The following is an 18602-nucleotide window of genomic DNA, read 5'->3' on the forward strand; positions in this document are numbered from 1 at the left end:
GGGGCTAAATGGTTGGACGTCCACGAGTCTTCACTGAAGGTAGAGTTTGGAGGCTCATCCGCTCTGTAACCTAAGACAGATGGTTATCTGTTGCATCTCTGCCGAAAGAGCACAAGGCTGGTGCACGCACAAGTGTCTTGGAGCATACCATTCATTATACATCGCTGAACATGGAGCTCTGCAGCATACCACCCTTATACGTTCACTTGTTGACCCAACGACACTGTCAGTTACGATTGCAATCTGCACGGGACCATTGAGATTAGGCCATCGGTCAATGGAAACGTGTCGGTTCCTTGGGTGAGTCACTGGTTTGCTACACCAGGTAGATGGTCGTCTCCACAAATGCTGTCATAGAGGTGAAAGAGGCTCGAAACGTGCAACACGCCGTGGACACAAGCTTGTGGGAGATATTCTCCTGTGCTTGCCTAGGATCTGTGGTAGTAATCAAAGACACGCTGACAGCTGCAAACCACCTGCATCCCTTCATGCCTGATGTCTTCTCCGATGGCAACGCCATCTTTAGCAGTATAATAGTCCGTGTCTCGGAGCCAGAGCCGTCATACAATGGTTTTTGGAGCATTATAGTGGACTCACATTGATGTGTCAGCGACCAAATTGACGTGATGTAAATCCTTTGGAATCCATCTGGCTCGTTATCGGGCGCCAGAACCACGTGCGCAGATCAGTGGCTCGTTATTTACGCGAATTACGTAAGCTGTGCGCAGACATCTAATGCCACGTACCTCCACAAACCTATCAACAAACTGTCGTATCTCTGATACGCACAATCAGTGAGGTATTTCGTTCCAACGATGAACAAACAAACTATTAAGCAGGTGGTCATAATGTTTTCGATCAGTGTATATCAGCCACTCAGTGGACAGACGGTCGCGCGGATTTTGTGGGCTAAGAGAATAGCTTTGTGAGGCCTAAGTTTATTTCGGATCTCAGCCATAATCACATTCACACTTGGAGATAAGGAGCTCTGTATACTGTAGATGTGCGAACTTTACGAAACAGTTGTTAAAACTTGTCTGTGAAGTGTCCCAAAGTGGACGTAACGTGTGAGAAAGACAGAAATGTGTAATTCCGGTTTTAATATGTAAACTGTGTCTTTTGGATAACCAATATGAGCGTGGCGTGCCGCGTGGAGTGGCAGCGATGTTTGAGGCGCCATGTCACGGATTGCACAGACCCTCCCGCCAGAGGTTCGAGTCCTCCCTCGGGCATGGGTGTGTGTGTTGTTCTTAGCATAAGATAGTTTAAGTTAATTTAAGTAGTGTCTACGTCTAGGGACCGATGGCCTCAGCAGTTTGGTCTCTTAGGAATTTACACACATTTGAACATTTTTAGCGTGGCGCGACTGCAAACTGAACTTTTGTATTGGTCAAATTGCATAATATTTGAACGAACATTCTGTCACAGACAATACGTTTGTTAATCCTTTGGTAATGGATTTTGTTAATTACTATTTGCTGACTGTTATGAATGAGTGTGACTGCGTATGAATGACGAAAGAGTAAATTAAGATCAGCACAGGCTTGGCGATGTTTTGTATCAAACAAGTCACAATATATTGAAGTTCCTACTCGCAACTACCTTTCAATTAATCGCTCAGTCAACCTGATACTGTAAAACATTTTGATACGGCCTGTGAAGATGTGTAGTGTGGCTAGTTTGTGCTACAGTTTTTTCTAGCCAGCGTACATTACGCATTTTTCTGACAGGCAAGGGGTATGGATATGACGGAGAAGAAGAGGTCACTAATAGGTGAGTGGAACTGCTTGCTGTGGGAAGAATCACACAGTAACCGCGCTGTTGCACTCCCATTACTTTCTTTGTTCATTGCAAATCTCCATGAAGGGCATAGCAGACTGTACTTTCTAATGTACCACATCATAGGGTTTTATCCCGTTCCGTTCACGTACGTGAAGGGGGAAGAACGACTGTTTAAATTCCAGCATCTGTACTATAATTTGACTAATCTTGTCTTCAGATTCCCTACAGGTATGATACTTTCGGAGATTTTCACTTAATACTGATTATTGACATTTATGTGCACATCTCAGTAAAATCCTTTGAGTGTGCGACTTCATCACATGCAACAAAACCATCAATGTTTCCACTGGTATTGCAGACAGCCTTCGTCAGGGTAGTCAACTTGATGAAGGCTGTCAACAATAGCAGTTGAAACGATAGTATTTTTGATTACTTTCTTGTAATATGGGTCCACAGCTTCTATAAAGTTATTAAATGGGGTCATCTTACTTTCAGCTGTAAGTGTTTTATTTTAGTATTACTCGTAGTTTTGTTACATATGATGCAGTCACCTATATAGAATGGTTTTGTTGGAATGAACTCCAACTACGAAGGCCTATTACCTCACAGTTCTAAGGCGTCTGCCAGTTCAAGTTTTTCAGCGTCTCCATAAAGTTCTTCCACGAGTCAGACAATGTGGTGACCATTTGTGTTACTGCTTTTTTGGGGTGGGCTGGGTTGTTCAAGGGAGGAGACCAGACAGCAAGGTCGTCAATCTCATTGGATTAGGGAAGGATGGCGAAAGAAGTCGGCCATGCCCTTTCAAAGGAACCATCCCAGCATTTGCCTGGAGCAAGTCTCGAATGCAAGTCCAGTGTGCTAGCCACTGTGCCACCTCGCTCGGTTACCGTTTTTTTTTTTTTGTGCAAGTTCAATATCCCCCCTTAGTCCTATTTAGAATGTGTTTCCTATACTTGAACATTATTTTAGGTTTGGGTTGCACCAGTGTTTTACCCATATTAGCAATTTCCTTCGTAGAATGCTGCATTTTCCCAGTATCAACAACACACAAAACTTGTCACTTACTATCAGCATATTTGTGTTGCTTTGCAAATATTTATTGTGCATTCTTGTTTCTCTGACACATTCTTCATCATGAAGGATGGATCTATTGGAATGAAAAGTATATATAATCTAATCTGATCTTCACCTGTTATTAAGCCCAAGTGATCATTCTGTCCCATAACCCCACAAATTACTTTCAGGTACTTGCATGAACTAATTGATTACGTTGATATTGTACACATTAAATGTATTTGTAGTTGCGAATATGCACAAACATCAACTGTATAATGAAAATTTGTGCCAGACCAGGACTCAAAACTTATCGCAGGCAGCTGCGTTACCATTAGGCTATTCGAGCATGACTCATGGCCAACCTCAAATTACATATGTCGTCAACCATGTGTCTTCAGGTTGCAATTGTATATTTATTATGCATATTCACATACAGGGGAGTCATTGTAATTGAAAGCCGCTTGACCAGTATCAGGGGATAACAATGATATTTTACTGCCTTTGTTGTTCAGAAGTATGATGCAATGTTATTTGGACATGCATGCATGTCCAAAGGAATGGGCGCTGCTGCGATTACAGGCAAATATGGACAACCATCAGCTGTATAATGGACTGACGATAGTGAAAAGTTGTGCCGGACAAGGACTAAAATCCAGATTTCCCGCTTATCACGAGCTTTCGCTATCCAAGCACCACTTGTGGCCAGCCCCAAACTTCCATATGTTGTCAACCATGTGTCTACAACCTCATACATTCGTTGTATATTTCTGTACAAAGAACGCACTTTAACTGAAAGTTGCTTGCCCGGTGTTGGCAAATGACTATGATATTGCTGTGCCTATGTTGTTCAGAAGTAGAAGGAAATGTTCTTTTGAACATTCATGAATGCAATATCACATTGTTATTGTCGCCACAAGACAGTGTGTATCTCTTCCTACCACCAACCACATCCCTAATTGTTAAATGTCATCAGGACTCTCACCTATCAACCTAGTGATTCCTAAATCTATGAAGCAACTAAAGACCTCTGCTGTCTGTATTGGTCTGTCTGCAATGGGTGACACTGTGTGGAGGCAGGGTGTTGTCTGCTAGCTGCTCTGTGTAATACCCTGTAGAAGAATAGTACAATTTCATAACAATATGTTTACTGACAAACTATTTCAGATGATCATATGCAATTCCACTAGTGACAGAAGACCCTTAACAATGACCTAACTCAGGGATTAGTACTAGCTCCATTACCATTTAGTTTGCGTATTGTAGATATGCCAGACACTCAATCCCGCGAGTTTGGTTGTACTGATGATTGGGTTGTAGCAAGACAGCGGAAACAAAGCAAGGTCACTGAAGGTATATTAACAGAGACCTAAGACGGATGAAACAGTATTTTCATTAATGGTGAACTCAACTGAACCCTAACAAAACTGAATTTGCCTTCTTTAATCTGAGCTACATTGCTGAGAGTTGTGCTTCATGTAGTGTGGTGTAGTGATAAGCATCGCTAGCTTGCATGTTGTGGATCACCAGCTCAGACCTGACCATGAGTAATTATTTGCTATTTAGTATTTATCAATTCTGGAAGGTTCTTGAAATATCTTATGTTTGTAACATCTGTATATTCTGGAATTTTCGATGTATGTATAAATACCAGTATTCTGAAAAATTCGAAGTTTGTGTGAATAGTTGCACACTCCATCCAGGAGGTTAGATCTGTTCTGGCAGTATGTTGGCGTTCATAACAAATGTGCTTTCAGAAATAAGTACTGTATTTTATTGACGACCCTTCTTTTGGATTTGGACTTGATTATGATTACAATGTAACACTGTACCTCGAAACATCTATCTCGGTGACGCTTCAATTAGCCAATACAGAAACCACTGCTACATGGACTAGAACTAAAGTACACGCAGTACATCGTTCAGAAGGTGCGCATATTCTGGGTACCAAATGATTCCAAGGTAGCAGTAAGTCAGCTTCACATGAGGCATCCATCAGTGTTTTCGGGACTATGGTCAGAACCTGATGAAATGGTTCAAAGAATTCGACCATGTAGCCAAATACGACAGGTGGGATGACATACTGTGCATGAAAAAGGTATACTTTTAGTTGGATGGCACAGCCCAGCAACAGTTCCAGAACAATGAAGATAAATTTCAGTAGGTGGGACAAATTACAGGCTACATTGAAGAAAACATTTGGTGACAATCAACAGCAAGTCCACTTAGTGGAAGAACAGTACGCAATGTCATAGCGAAAAGACACACTTTCACATACAGAAAGCTTTGCCCCTTCGCAACATTGTGAATCCAAATATGGCACAAAACAACAAAATGTAACATTTGATGAAAGGAGTCACAAAAGGCATGTACCAAGCTCTTCTGATACAGGATATCACAAGAACACTAGAATTCATCAAGTAGAGCCATTATACTGTGGAAATGCAACAGAAAATAAAGAGTCTGATGAAACAGGTATGATAGACTCTCGAATATGGTCCCTACAACAACTGTGGAAGGCCACCATGAGCTATGCCATGTCGTAAGAGAAGAGTTACTGCATATTATGGCAGCCATAACTGTTGGACCTGGCATATATGAAATAACTGCCATGAACGTCGATCCTATATGTCATGAGGTAATAAAGGACATTGTATCTTTCTTTGGCACCAGTCTCGACCACCATCCGAACATCCATGATGGATGGACTTGACCAACTTGGACCTACGTCACTATTGGCAAAAGATAAATCAACATCCGGCCAACGAAGCTACAACCAACTCCTCCACCATGTATGATGCCCCATAATAGAACAGACATTTGGAGGATGGAGAACAACATGCTGGGCTGGTTTCACTGTTAATGCCCTGCACACATTGTACACTACAGCAGAGAAAGAACACGAGTGTTGGACGACTGTTATGCTGCAAGATATCAACCATCAGAACAATCCGATATGTGCCAGTCAACTACAAATGATTATAGTCGATTCGTGGGATGAAGCTCATCATTGTTCCCTCGACGAGGTCACTCTCCAACACACTGTCACGCCACAGCCATTTCCCATCACTGTGTAGAGATACGAGCCACTTGCCTAATTATCAAATTCAGAAATACTGAGCGAGGCAGCTAGCTATGGAGGTGACAGATGAAAATCCTTTATGGATGACAGTTACCAAGATCAAGATACAAAGTAATTAATGAAATTAGCTGCCGGTGACCATTGATTGAAATCAATGGGGAAAGTTGAAAATTGGTGCTAGACCAGGGTTCGAACATGGGTCTCCCGCTTGCTAGACAAATACAGTGACCACTGCGCCATCCAGATACAGTGGTCATTGGAACCGCAGAGGCTACCCTAGAACACCTTCCATCAGACTCAAATTCTCAAGTTATCCACACACTACTGATGTAGTGACCCTTGCCCATTATCCTGTATAATGAAGGTGAAGATGACCAATTGATCACTTCAGTGCAGATGCACACTAAGCTCGAACTCTTGTGGGAATTGATGAAATGCTGCGCCTAATGAAGGTAATGGCCAAGGGGCACTACATCAGTAGTTTGCCCATAAGTTGAGGATTTGGGTCTGATGGGAAGCGTGACAGGGCAGTCTGTGGAGTTGAAATAACCACTGTGTCAGGGTATCTGCCTCGTAAGCAGGAGACCCAAGCTCGAATCCTGGTCTGGCATCAATTTCCAACTCTCCCCATTGATTTAAATCAGTACCCACTGGCAGCTAATGTTATTACCGGTAATTCCTTTGTGTCTTGATTCATAGTGACTGCAGGATCAAAACGGCGTCTTTTTCTTTGGACATGTCCAAAAGAGAAGACACCACATATATGTAGCTACCAAGATGACAGGAAATCTCATCATCATTATCGAGGGCCAACCCTTCCAGGCACGAGTCGACTCAGAGATTTCTTTTTCAAAAATTTCTAATGCTTACCGTTTCCAGCTACAGAAGACTAACCATGATACGAGATTGTGCTGAAGGATCCAAGTGGAAAACACGTCCAACCGACAGCAACATCCACTGTAGGAATAGTTATCAATGATGGAACACAGCCTTTCGAATATGTCGTTTTAATAGCAAAGCACTCCGTCTTCAGGCCACAAGTGGCTCATTGGGACCATCTGACCACCGTGTCTTTGACCGGAGCCGCTACTATTCGGTCGAGTAGCTCCTCAATTGGTATCATGAGGTTGAGTGCACCCTGAAAAATGTCAAGAGCGCGTGGCGGTCTGGATGGTTACCCATCCAAGTACTGGCCTCACCTGACAGTGCTTAACTTCGGTGACCTGATTCGAACTGGTGGATACACTGCGGCAAGGCCGCGGCCTCCGTTTTAATAGAACCTAGTCGTAGTGTTATTCTTGGATGGTATTTCTTGCACGCATCACAAGAAGTAATAGACTGGAGAAGATGGCAGCTGCAGACTGATGACGCTATTTTAACAAACATACATAACAAAGACCGGTCTGGGCAGTTGTTTGCCGTTGAAGACGTTGTTATCCTGCCCTCTTGAACGAGATGAGTTCCAGTCGTCAGTCGATAGGCTCATTTCAACAGAGAAGCTTTCATAAACTGCAGAAAGCTATTAGAATCACAAACGAAATCTAAGCACCAGTGGCGATCATAAGCATTGTGGGTTGTCAAGGAGAACTTTGGATGATTAACTGTCATGAGGAGCCAAAACTCATCTGTAGAGGTACGTGCGAAGGGACAGCAGAACCAGTCCTGCTGTCACTACAGACATCGCAGGGAAAAAGCTACTATCAAACTCCTAACAGGATCTGTCCTGACTGAGGAACAATTTCGATGAGTGATATCCATTTTGCATCAGTTTTCGGATGCCTTCAAATCCAGAGTCGAGAAAACACTAAGTGGTCCATTCTAAAACAACGTATCAACATTGGGGATCCCCCACCAATTAGCCAGCGCTCAACCATACTGACTGAATGACAGATAATCTGAGAGGAGGTAGAGAAGATGCTACAAGATGCCACCTCTGAATCTCCCAAGAGTCATTGCTCCAATCCTGTGGTCCCTGTGAAGAGGAAGGATGGCATATGGCGTCTCTCCATCACCTACCGAGAACTAGACAAAATCTTTAATGATTGAATGGGATGAAAATTGTTGTTCATCATCCTCAGTCATCTATGGACAGCTATCCTGAAGTATTTGCACACACCCCAACATCTGGTCACCTGGTATTCGAGAAGACTTTGGACAGAATCAAATGCAGGTATAATGGGGCACACCTCTACCTTTTACTTAGGAACTGTGTCAGCCACTGTAAGGACTGGCAGCAAAGAAAGCATTCACCACAATATTGCCTCTGGGGTATCTGATAACAAAACTGCCTGCTGCAGCACCATTCCACCGGATTGGAATTGACTTCTTAGCGAGGTTCCCGAAGTCAACAAACAGGAATCGATAGATAACAGTTCGCGCTGACTATCTCTTCCACCAACATGCTGTCACCTGAGCTGTGTCGATTGCCAGAGCTCTGAAAATTGCAAGTATGTGAGAAAAGCAATGAGACTGGCAACACTGCCAGTGATCTGGCAGCGCTGTGTTGGTCTACTTGTGTAGACCGGTGTGCTCATCCCTTCCAGATGGTCGGCGCGAGTTTCAGCTCCGTACAGCCATCACATGATTTCTGAGTGTGTCATTAGTGAAGTTGTGTTACGAAAATGGAACAGGGAATTTAGGGCAATTTTATGCCATCAAGTTTTGTGTTAATCTTGGGTAATCAGCGAGTGTGATCTTTGAAAAGTTTAAACAGACCTATGGGAAACGTTTCTTGTCAAGAGCACAAGGTTTTCGACGGCACGAATCATTTTTTGGAATGCCGAGAACAGGTTGAAGATGAACCTTGCTCAGGGAGACCTCCAACTTCTGCTCTTGTGTGATCAGACCGACATTTAAGAATAATGATGTGTTTAACCATAAACACTTTCACCATACATAAAGTTTTGATTGAAGTTTTGGACATGCAAAAGAATCGTGCAGAAATGATGGCGAAAAACCTCACAACTGAGCAGAAGGTCGATGGAAGAAACGTGTGCGTAAATCTTCTTGAATGGACTGTCAGCGACTGCAAATGGTTCATTCTTCGTACATCCATATTTAAACTGGATGGAGGTGGGACAAATCTGGTACAATTTTTATTAAAATGATATTCCTCCAGCTGTACTTAAGATTTTTTATTTACTTCGCTACTAGTTTCCGCGTTGCGTCAACGCCATCTGCAGGCCTGTACACTTTGATGAAATCAGTTGTGCAAATGGTTCAGTCGTTTTGTAGGGAAGCAGCCTACTCACGCCGTAGTAAATTCACAGCAGTCTTTCCATTGTGTGCCAGCCAATCCGTTGTAACTAGCTCTGACATCATAAATGTTGCGCAATACTTTAAAAATCAAATAAATAACCTGAAATGTTTCTAGCATGTCAGGAGTAATACTAAATTAATATGTGTTGAATATCAGTTCGATAACTTTAGCCATTTTCGAAATTTGGACGTTTTTCTGTGAAAATCATTGGCGCAACAGAAAAGAGCTAGAAAGTTAAAATTTTATATTTAGATTCATCTCTCATAATAATTTAATAAAAACAGTACTTCGGATTTCACAAATTAAAATTTTAGTGGAAATTCATGATTTTCTGGTTTTCGTCTTAAAACTTAAGGAAGCAAGATAGATTAAGTAGGCTAATAAATAAGGCTAGGATGTTTATATTTAAGTAGAATGGAGATCCGCTATCACCATAAGGATGTGAGAAGTTTCACTTGAATACCTATAAAACTATAGCGATAGTGTATCTCCAAAGGGCCAGTTCACAGATCGGCTACTGCGTGCAGTGTAATTAAATTAATTCTCTCGCCCAAAATATTCAACTTCGCCACTTCAAAATTTTATTATCAATACTTACCTGTGTGTTGAATACACATTTAAATTAAGAGCTTCATCGGCCATCAGCAAGAGAAGCTATGATTTATTAGGTAACTTAAAGTGGTGCATTACTAGCCCAGGGGCTAGTCGGGAGAGCCGATTTGATCAGGCGTTCCCTTAGCCGTCCGCACCGAGGCTTTATATGTAAGAACTCTGCGCGAGGAAGCAAGGCCCCAGTTCTCTCCAGACGCTGAATAACACGCCATCTGTGTCGGGAGTCGCGTCGCGTCGGTATCATTGCTACAAACAGCCTCGGATGCCGTATTAAGTTACTCGAGATACGCGTAACCATGAAATCATTTTCGAGTGAAGTGTTAATTCTGGGTTGACTTTAATTATCGATCTTCAGTTTGCGTATTGTCGTATTTTCACGTGCCGCCGCGGGACAAACATTCTACCATTAGTTAGCGTGGCGTTTGATGAACCTTATCATCAAATTATGGCGAGCATTCATTTAAATATTTATTTTGGACAGTTATAGTAGCATCAGCGCATTAGACTCTGAACTGCTCTGTTAGTTAGATTGTGTGGATTCTTTTGTTTCATCTGTGACTTTCAGAATACAGAACGTTTTTTTTCACGACCGTTTTTAATTAGAAATCCCAGATAATCTCCTAATTCCTCAGAGCTATAAGCTGTAACTATAAGTGTATTCTCAGATGAAGTGGCCACTAGGAATTCTAATTACAGGCTTCACGTTTTGCTAATCACTTTCTGGTTGCCAATATTGTAGTTAGAGAGCCAGTGTTGAGAACAGCGAAAGACAGCATAAATAACATTCTAAATAATAGGAAATGCAGTGTTTCTACATTCTACAGAATTTTTAAACAGCGACATATTTACTAACCGCCGCCCCACAGTTTGATCACTGGTGATGAATCCTAGATTTTTTTAGTACCATCCTGAGACAAAGTGACAAAGTGAGAAGTGGGACATTGAGTCATCTCTTTGACCGAAAAAAGCACGAATGAGCAAATCAAAGAATGAAATAATACTGATTTGCTTTTTTGACTGTAGGGGTATCGTTCATAAGAATAGGACAAACTGTCAACCAAGTGTTCTACATAGTTGTCCTAGAAAGGCTCATGAAAAGGGTGAATCAAGTGAGACTGGACATTGCAGAGAAATGGATGCTTCATCATAACAACGCCCCATGTCACATGGCCACTTCCATCACAGAATGTTTGAGTTCAAAAGGCAATCCTGTTGTTCCACAGGCTCCATATTCACCGATCTGAGTCCTTGTGACATTTTTCTTTTCTCGAAACGACTCAGAAAGTCGTCATTTTTCGACTCTGGAGAATATTCAAAAGATTGGGTTTAGCGTCCCGTCGACATCGAGGTCATGAGGGATGGAGCACAAGCTCAGATTGTGTTAAGATGGGGAAGGAAATCGGCTGTGCCCTTTCAAAGGAACCATCCCAGATTTTGCCTAGAGCTATTTAGGGGAATCATGGAAAGCCTAACTCTGGATGGCTGGAACAGTCATCGTCCTGAATGCGAGTCCAGTGAGCCAACCACTGTGCTGCCTCGCTTGAAATGGAAAGTACGTGTTAAAGGCCCTACAAGTTGAAGCCTTTCAGCACTTCTACCGAGACTACGAACAACGACGCCGCTCGTGTATAGCTGTCGAAGGGAACTTCTTTGATGGGAATAATATTGTTGCTTCAAGAAAATGAAAAATTTGGTAGATAAAAAATCAGTCTTATTACTTTTCTCACACACCTCGCACAAGACATCATTTTGAAGCATGGAGCACCCTGTGTGATGACCTTTGACTGCAGAAGAAGTTTCCAGTTGAGACTATAAAGGCAGTTCAATAAGTAACGCCCCACATTTTTTTAAAAAGCTATTAATATACATAGACGAAAGTCCTTGTTGGTGCTTCACATTTGATGTTCCTTCCGTGCGCCGGTGAAGTTTAGAACCGTTCTGGCAGAGGGCAGAGCCGAAGTACAGCATCAAAATGGCGTCTACACACGACTCGCTTTACAAGCAGCGTGCTGTTATTGAATTCTTGTGTGCAGATAAAGAAACCATGGTGAACATCCATAAACGTTTGTTCGCAGTGTATGGCGATGCTGCAGTTGATAGGAGTACACTTGGGCGATAGGTAATGAAAGTTACAGCCTCAGGAAATGCAGAAACAGAACTCGGTGATCAGCCACGCCATGACGTCCTATCACCGCCACTGCTCCAGACATGCTGAATCGTGCGGATACCATTATCCGTGCTGACCAGCGCATCACAACTCGACAGTTGGCTCTAGAGTTATCGGTCAGCATTGGAAGTGCGTCTGCAATGATCGGGGCTCTCGGATATTCAAAGAGGTGCTCACGATGGGTTCCACGAATGCTCACAGTGGACCACAAAATTCAAAGGAAAGCCATTTCATCTGAATTGCTGGAGCGTTTTGGGACTGATGAAGAGGCCTCCCTGTCATGGATCGTTATAGGGGGCAAAAGCTGGGTGCACCACTTTGCGCCAGAAACAAAAAGGCAGTCCATGGAGTGGCATCATCCTCATTCACCACAAAACAAGAAATTCAAGACAACTCCCTCAGCTGGAAAAGTCATGGTGACAGTCTTCTGGGATTATGATGGCGTCATTCTCGTGGGTGTGATGGCAAGAAGGTCAACCATCAATTCAGAGGCATATGTGATGACTCTGAAGAAACTGAAGAATCATTTCCGAAGTGTTCGATCGGACAAGAATCCAACAGAAATCTTCCTGGTACACGATAACGCACGCCCACACAAAAGTCTGAGAACCCAGGAACACATCGCCAAATTGAGTTGGACATCATTGCCTCATTACCCACAGCGGAGACCTGGTAACCTCGGACTTCCATCTCTTTAGGCTGCTTAAAGATTCTCTATGGGGAACACACTTTGAAGATGATGAGAGTGTCAGTCATGCAGTGAAAACATGGCTACACCTAGAGGGCAAGAGCTTTTATCAGCAGGGAATACATTCTCTTCCACAACGTTGGCGTACGGCCTTAGAAAGTGATGGAGACTATGTAGAAAAATAGGACATGGACAAGACTTGTTGATGTATATTGTCACCAAATACTGACTCTTAACAACAAATATTTTTTGAGAAACGAAATGTGAGGCATTACTTATTGATCGACCATTGTAGTTCCTCATTCTAGACGGGCCAACCAGGCCCGACCAACCGCCGTGTCATCCTTGGCAAATGGCGTCAGCGCATGCGATATGGAGGGGCACGTGGTGAGCATACCGCTCTTCCAGTCGTTGTCGTGTTCCTGACACTGGAACCGCAGGTACTAGGTCTACAGGTTGCTGAGTTCATGGTCTAGTGGCTAGCATTGCTGCCTTTGGACCACAGAGTACCAGGTTCGATTCCCGGCCGGGTTGGGGACTTTCTCTGCCCGGGGACTGGGTGTTTGTGTTGTCCTCATCATTTCATTATCATCATCATTTGTGACAGTGACCAGATTCGATTGGGAGAAAAAAATAGACTGTGTTAAAATTGGGACTTCGTACAGGCGCTGATAACCTCGCAGTTGAGCACCCCACAAACCACACAAACCAAACATCATCATCCCGTGAAGGAAAAATCGCTGACAGTACTGGGTGTCGAACCCAGGACCAACGAATGGCAGTCAGCTGCGCTGAGCACTCAGCTGCGGAAGTGGCCTGTCGAGACTCCTATCTGAGGTAATTTTATGTTGCGGCATCATGCACATGATGACAACTGCCTACCATTCACAGACGAATGGCCTCACAGAACACTTTAATAAAACTCTGGTGAATCATTGAGGATAGTGGGGCAGCAGCCAAGCAGGAACCAATGGTCCCACCAATGGTCTGAGCATTGGTGGGCTTGTTACTGCTACAGAGATACGGAATCCAATTGATTTTGGTTCTGCTGCAATCAACTGCACATGCCAGTATAACATTCTTAATAAATTGTATTGTTTCCATTTGAAGACTCCATTGGTCTTTGTTGGTTGGTTGATTTGGAGGTGGGTCCCAAACAGCGAGGTCATCGGTCCCATCGGATTAGGGAAGGATGGGGAAGTAAATCGACCATGCCCTTTCAAAGGAACCATTCCAGCATTTGCCTAAAGCGATTTAGGGAAATCACAGAAAACCTAAATCAGGATGGCCGGATGCGGGTTTGAACTATCGTCCTCCTGAATGCGAGTATAGTGTACTAACCACTGCACCACTTCACTCGGTCGTTGGTGTTTGTGATTGCCGGCTGGAGTGGCCGAGCGGTTCTAGGCGCGTCAGTCTGGGACCGCGCGACCGCTACGGTCGCAGGTTCGAATCCTGCCTCGGGCATGGATGTGTGTGATGTCCTTAGGTTAGTTAGGTTTAAATAGTTCTAAGTTCTAGGAGACTGATGACCTCAGCTGTTAAGTCTGACAGTGCTCAGAGCCGTTTCAACCATTTGTTTGGGATTATGGTTTGAATGCTGATAGCAGATTACGGTTGGGGGCTGAAGGTGCTTTTTGGCGTCGAAACTCTTAGCATCTTTTGAATAAACGACGTTGGGTTGCAATAGAGTTATTGGTTTCAATTATCATTATTCAAATGCTTTAATAAGACATTGATAGATATGCTCTCGATGTACACTGACATCGAACAGAGAACACGGGGTACAATACTGTCCATCATGAGATTTGCACGTAAGACAGTGAAGCAAGACACTACAGGCCTCACACTGTTCTTTCTGTTTCATGGTTGTGGGGCAAAATGGCAACGGATACACTGCTCCCATTTCAGCTGGGCGATACTCAGGATGACTATGTGAAACATTCATCATCAGGGTCAAAGAAGCAAGAAGGCTATCCTGCATATGATTACTGAACGCTCAGGGGAAGGTTCAAGACTGTTACAATGCAAAGTACCAGCCTGTTGGATACAGCCTACTAGATTCGGTAAAACAAATCGAATTTTACAGATGTATGGAAAGTGGTAAAATCGGGAAAGTTCCTAAAGCGTTACTTTAGGCTGTATCCTATCCTTTGTCGCTTGTCAGACGTCACATATGAAGCCGAAGATTATGACTCTTCATCATTAAAACGATGTCGACGTCTCCTGTATGGTGCCCTCCTGCAATCCAGAGGGCAGATTGACAGTGGGAGGTTCTTGCATGACAAAGGAAGCTGGGACCCAATCCCATTTTGTTTTGTTATTTGTTACCTTAAATAATGTTTTTTGCTTTCTTAATTATCATTAGCACTAGTGAGAGATGGAAAGAAACACCCTGGTGGAATGATAAAACAAGAGATATAGTACAGTAGAAAAACAGATCCCTCAGGGTATGGTTCCAGAAGAGAACAGTAGAGACAAGAGAATAGTATCAGGCTTCTTGCCTGAAAAAGAAGCAAAAATAGTGGTGGCGGAGGAGAGAAGAAAGTGGATGGAAAAGTGGACCAGAATGATGGAGGAAGATAGTGAAGGTTCAAAAAAGATATAATATGAGATGATTAAAAGTAAGAGGGAGAATGGTATGACAGATTATGCTCGAATGGTGAACAAAAGTGGACAAGATGTAGAGAATAAGAAGTAACTCAAGAATATGTGGAAGGAGTATTTTGAAGAACTCCTGAACCAGAATGGAGACCTGGATGAGGAGGAACAAGTCGAGGAGAAAAAAGAGGAGGAACAGCACATAGAAAAAGACCTTACATGGGGGAAGTGGAAGAGGCATTGGGAAAGATGAAGGGAGGGAAGTCACCAGGTCTGGATGACCTAAGTGTAGAGATGGAGAGAGCAGCAGGAGAGGTGGGGATACAATGGCTGTATTGAGTAATGGAAATTGTGTGGAGACAGAAGATGATCCCAGAAGACTGGAAGAAGGGAATAATTGTCCTGATCTCTAAGAAGGGAAAAGAGTGTAAGAACTATCAGGGGATAAAACTGATGAGTCACTGTGTAAAGATTTTTGAGAAAATTTTAGAAGCACGAATTCCGGCAAAATTAGTTTGAAGAATGAGAGAAGAGCAATATGGCTTCAGAACTGGAAGGTCCACAGTGGATCTAATTTTTGCTGTAAGACAACTGCACGAACAGCACTACCAATATGGAATAGATCTACTAATGACCTTCCTGGACATTGAAAAAGCGTATGGTAGTGTATGTAGAAGCAAAGTGTGGAAAGCCCTGGAGAACAGAAGAGTAGCAAAACAGATTATGTGGAGGATAATGGAAATGTACCATGGAAGTGTGTGTGAACTGTGTGAAAGTGGGAGGAGAGAGATCAGTTTGGATTTAACAGAAGAATGGCTTGAGGCAGGGAAGTGCACTTTCACCATTACTCTTCATTGTAGTGATGAATGATATAATGAGAGTAACTGGGGAAAGGAAGATGAAAGCTATGGTATTTTAAGATGATCTGATGATTTGGGGGAATAAGGAGGAGGAAGTACAAGAGCAGTTGGACGTATGGTAACGAACAGTACAAGAATATGGGATGAAATTTAGTATAAGTATGAGTGAGATGATTATCACAAGAAGAAAGAAGGACAGAGGAACAATTGGAATATCAATTGGTGGGGAACGATTGAGGAGAGTGGAGAGTTTCAAGTACCTAGGTAGCCTAATACAGGAAGATGGAAAAAAGACAGAAAAATAAACGAGCGGGGGAGAAAAGCACAAGCATTTAGGAGTGTAAGAAGCCTGATATGGAGCAAGGATGTGCCCCAAATCAGTAAAAAGGTTATATAGTGGTCACACTATGTCCCAATCCTGACATATGCATCAGAAACCTGGGTTCTACATCTACATCTACATTCATACTCCGCAAGCCACCCAACGGTGTGTGGCGGAGGGCACTTTACGTGCCACTGTCATTACCTCCCTTTCCTGTTCCAGTCGCGTATGGTTCGCGGGAAGAACGACTGTCTGAAAGCCTCCATGCGCGCTCTAATCTCTCTAATTTTACATTCGTGATCTCCTCGGGAGGTATAAGTAGGGGGAAGCAATATACTCGATACCTCATCCAGAAACGCACCCTCTCGAAATCTGGCGAGCAAGCTACACCGCGATGCAGAGCGCCTCTCTTCCAGAGTCTGCCACTTGAGTTTGCTAAACATCTCCGTAACGCTATCACGGTTACCAAATAACCCTGTGACGAAACGCGCCGCTCTTCTTTGGATCTTCTCTATCTCCTCCGTCAACCCGATCTGGTACGGATCCCACACTGATGAGCAATACTCAAGTATAGGTCGAACGAGTGTTTTGTGAGCCACCTCCTTTGTTGATGGACTACATTTTCTAAGCACTCTCCCAATGAATCTCAACCTGGCACCCGCCTTACCAACAACTAATTTTATATGATCATTCCACTTCAAATCTTCCGCACGCATACTCCCAGATATTTTACAGAAGTAACTGCTTCCAGTGTTTGTTCCGCTATCATATAATCATACAATAAAGGATCCTTCTTTCTATGTATTCGCAATACATTACATTTGTCTATGTTAAGGGGCAGTTGCCACTCCCTGCACCAAGTGCCTATCCGCTGCAGATCTTCCTGCATTTCGCTACAATTTTCTAATGCTGCAACTTCTCTGTATACTACAGCATCATCCGCGAAAAGCCTCATGGAACTTCCGACACTATCTACTAGGTCATTTATATATATTGTGAAAAGCAATGGCCCCATAACACTCCCCTGTGGCACGCCAGAGGTTATTTTAACGTCTGTAGATGTCTCTCCATTGATAACAACATGCTGTGTTCTGTTTGCTAAAAACTCTTCAATCCAGCCACACAGCTGGTCTGATATTCCGTAGGCTCTTACTTTGTTTATCAGGCGACAGTGCGGAACTGTATCGAACGCCTTCCGGAAGTCAAGAAAAATAGCATCTACCTGGGAGCCTGTATCTAATATTTTCTGGGTCTCATGAACAAATAACGCGAGTTGGGTCTCACACGATCGCTGTTTCCGGAATCCATATTGATTCCTACATAGTAGATTCTGGGTTTCCAAAAACACCATGATACTCGAGCAAAAAACATGTTCTAAAATTCTACAACGGATCGACATCAGAGTTATAGGTCTATAGTTTTGCGCATCTGCTCGACGACCCTTCTTGAAGACTGGGACTACCTGTGCTCTTTTCCAATCATTTGGAACCCTCCGTTCCTCTAGAGACTTGCGGTACACGGCTGTTAGAAGGGAAGAGAGAAAAGCAAAGTACAAGCTAGTGAGATGAAATTCTTGAGGAACAGTATTGGAGGACAAAGACAGACAGGTTACGAAATGAGAGGATCAGAGTGTTAAAGAGTTAATGAACGTGGAACCATTACAGGAGGAGACAGACAAATCAAGGCTGAGATGGTATGGACACGTTAAGAGAATGGAGGAGAAGAGGATACTCAGGAGGATATGCGATATGAAACTGGAAGGAAAGAGACCAAGAGGAAGACCAAGAGACAGATGGCTGAAATGAGTAGAGGAATGGGTCCAGAAGAAAGGAGAAGACAGGGACAAGGTGAAGACAGAGAGATGGTGGCAAGACAGAAGACGATGGAGAACATATGAAAGTATGTGGCCCATACAGCTCTTCTCATTACTGGCCAGTCCATAATAACTCTAAAGAAGGTCTATTTCAGTTTCTGTCAGTCTGCATCGGCCAGACAGTGATTTTCCATCAGATAGCAACTTTTCTTTCATTTCTCTTCGTAGCTTCCTCAGTCTAGCACCCATCCTCTTTTGCACATGTCTACAACACTCCAGTTTTGTTGCCAAGGTATCACCAGAAACATTGAATTCATTAATTTTATAGAAAACTTTAGAGTCCCCATCGGCTAGGTACTTCGT

Source organism: Schistocerca nitens, chromosome 12, assembly GCF_023898315.1.
Source record: "Schistocerca nitens isolate TAMUIC-IGC-003100 chromosome 12, iqSchNite1.1, whole genome shotgun sequence".
Taxonomy (NCBI): domain Eukaryota; kingdom Metazoa; phylum Arthropoda; class Insecta; order Orthoptera; family Acrididae; genus Schistocerca; species Schistocerca nitens.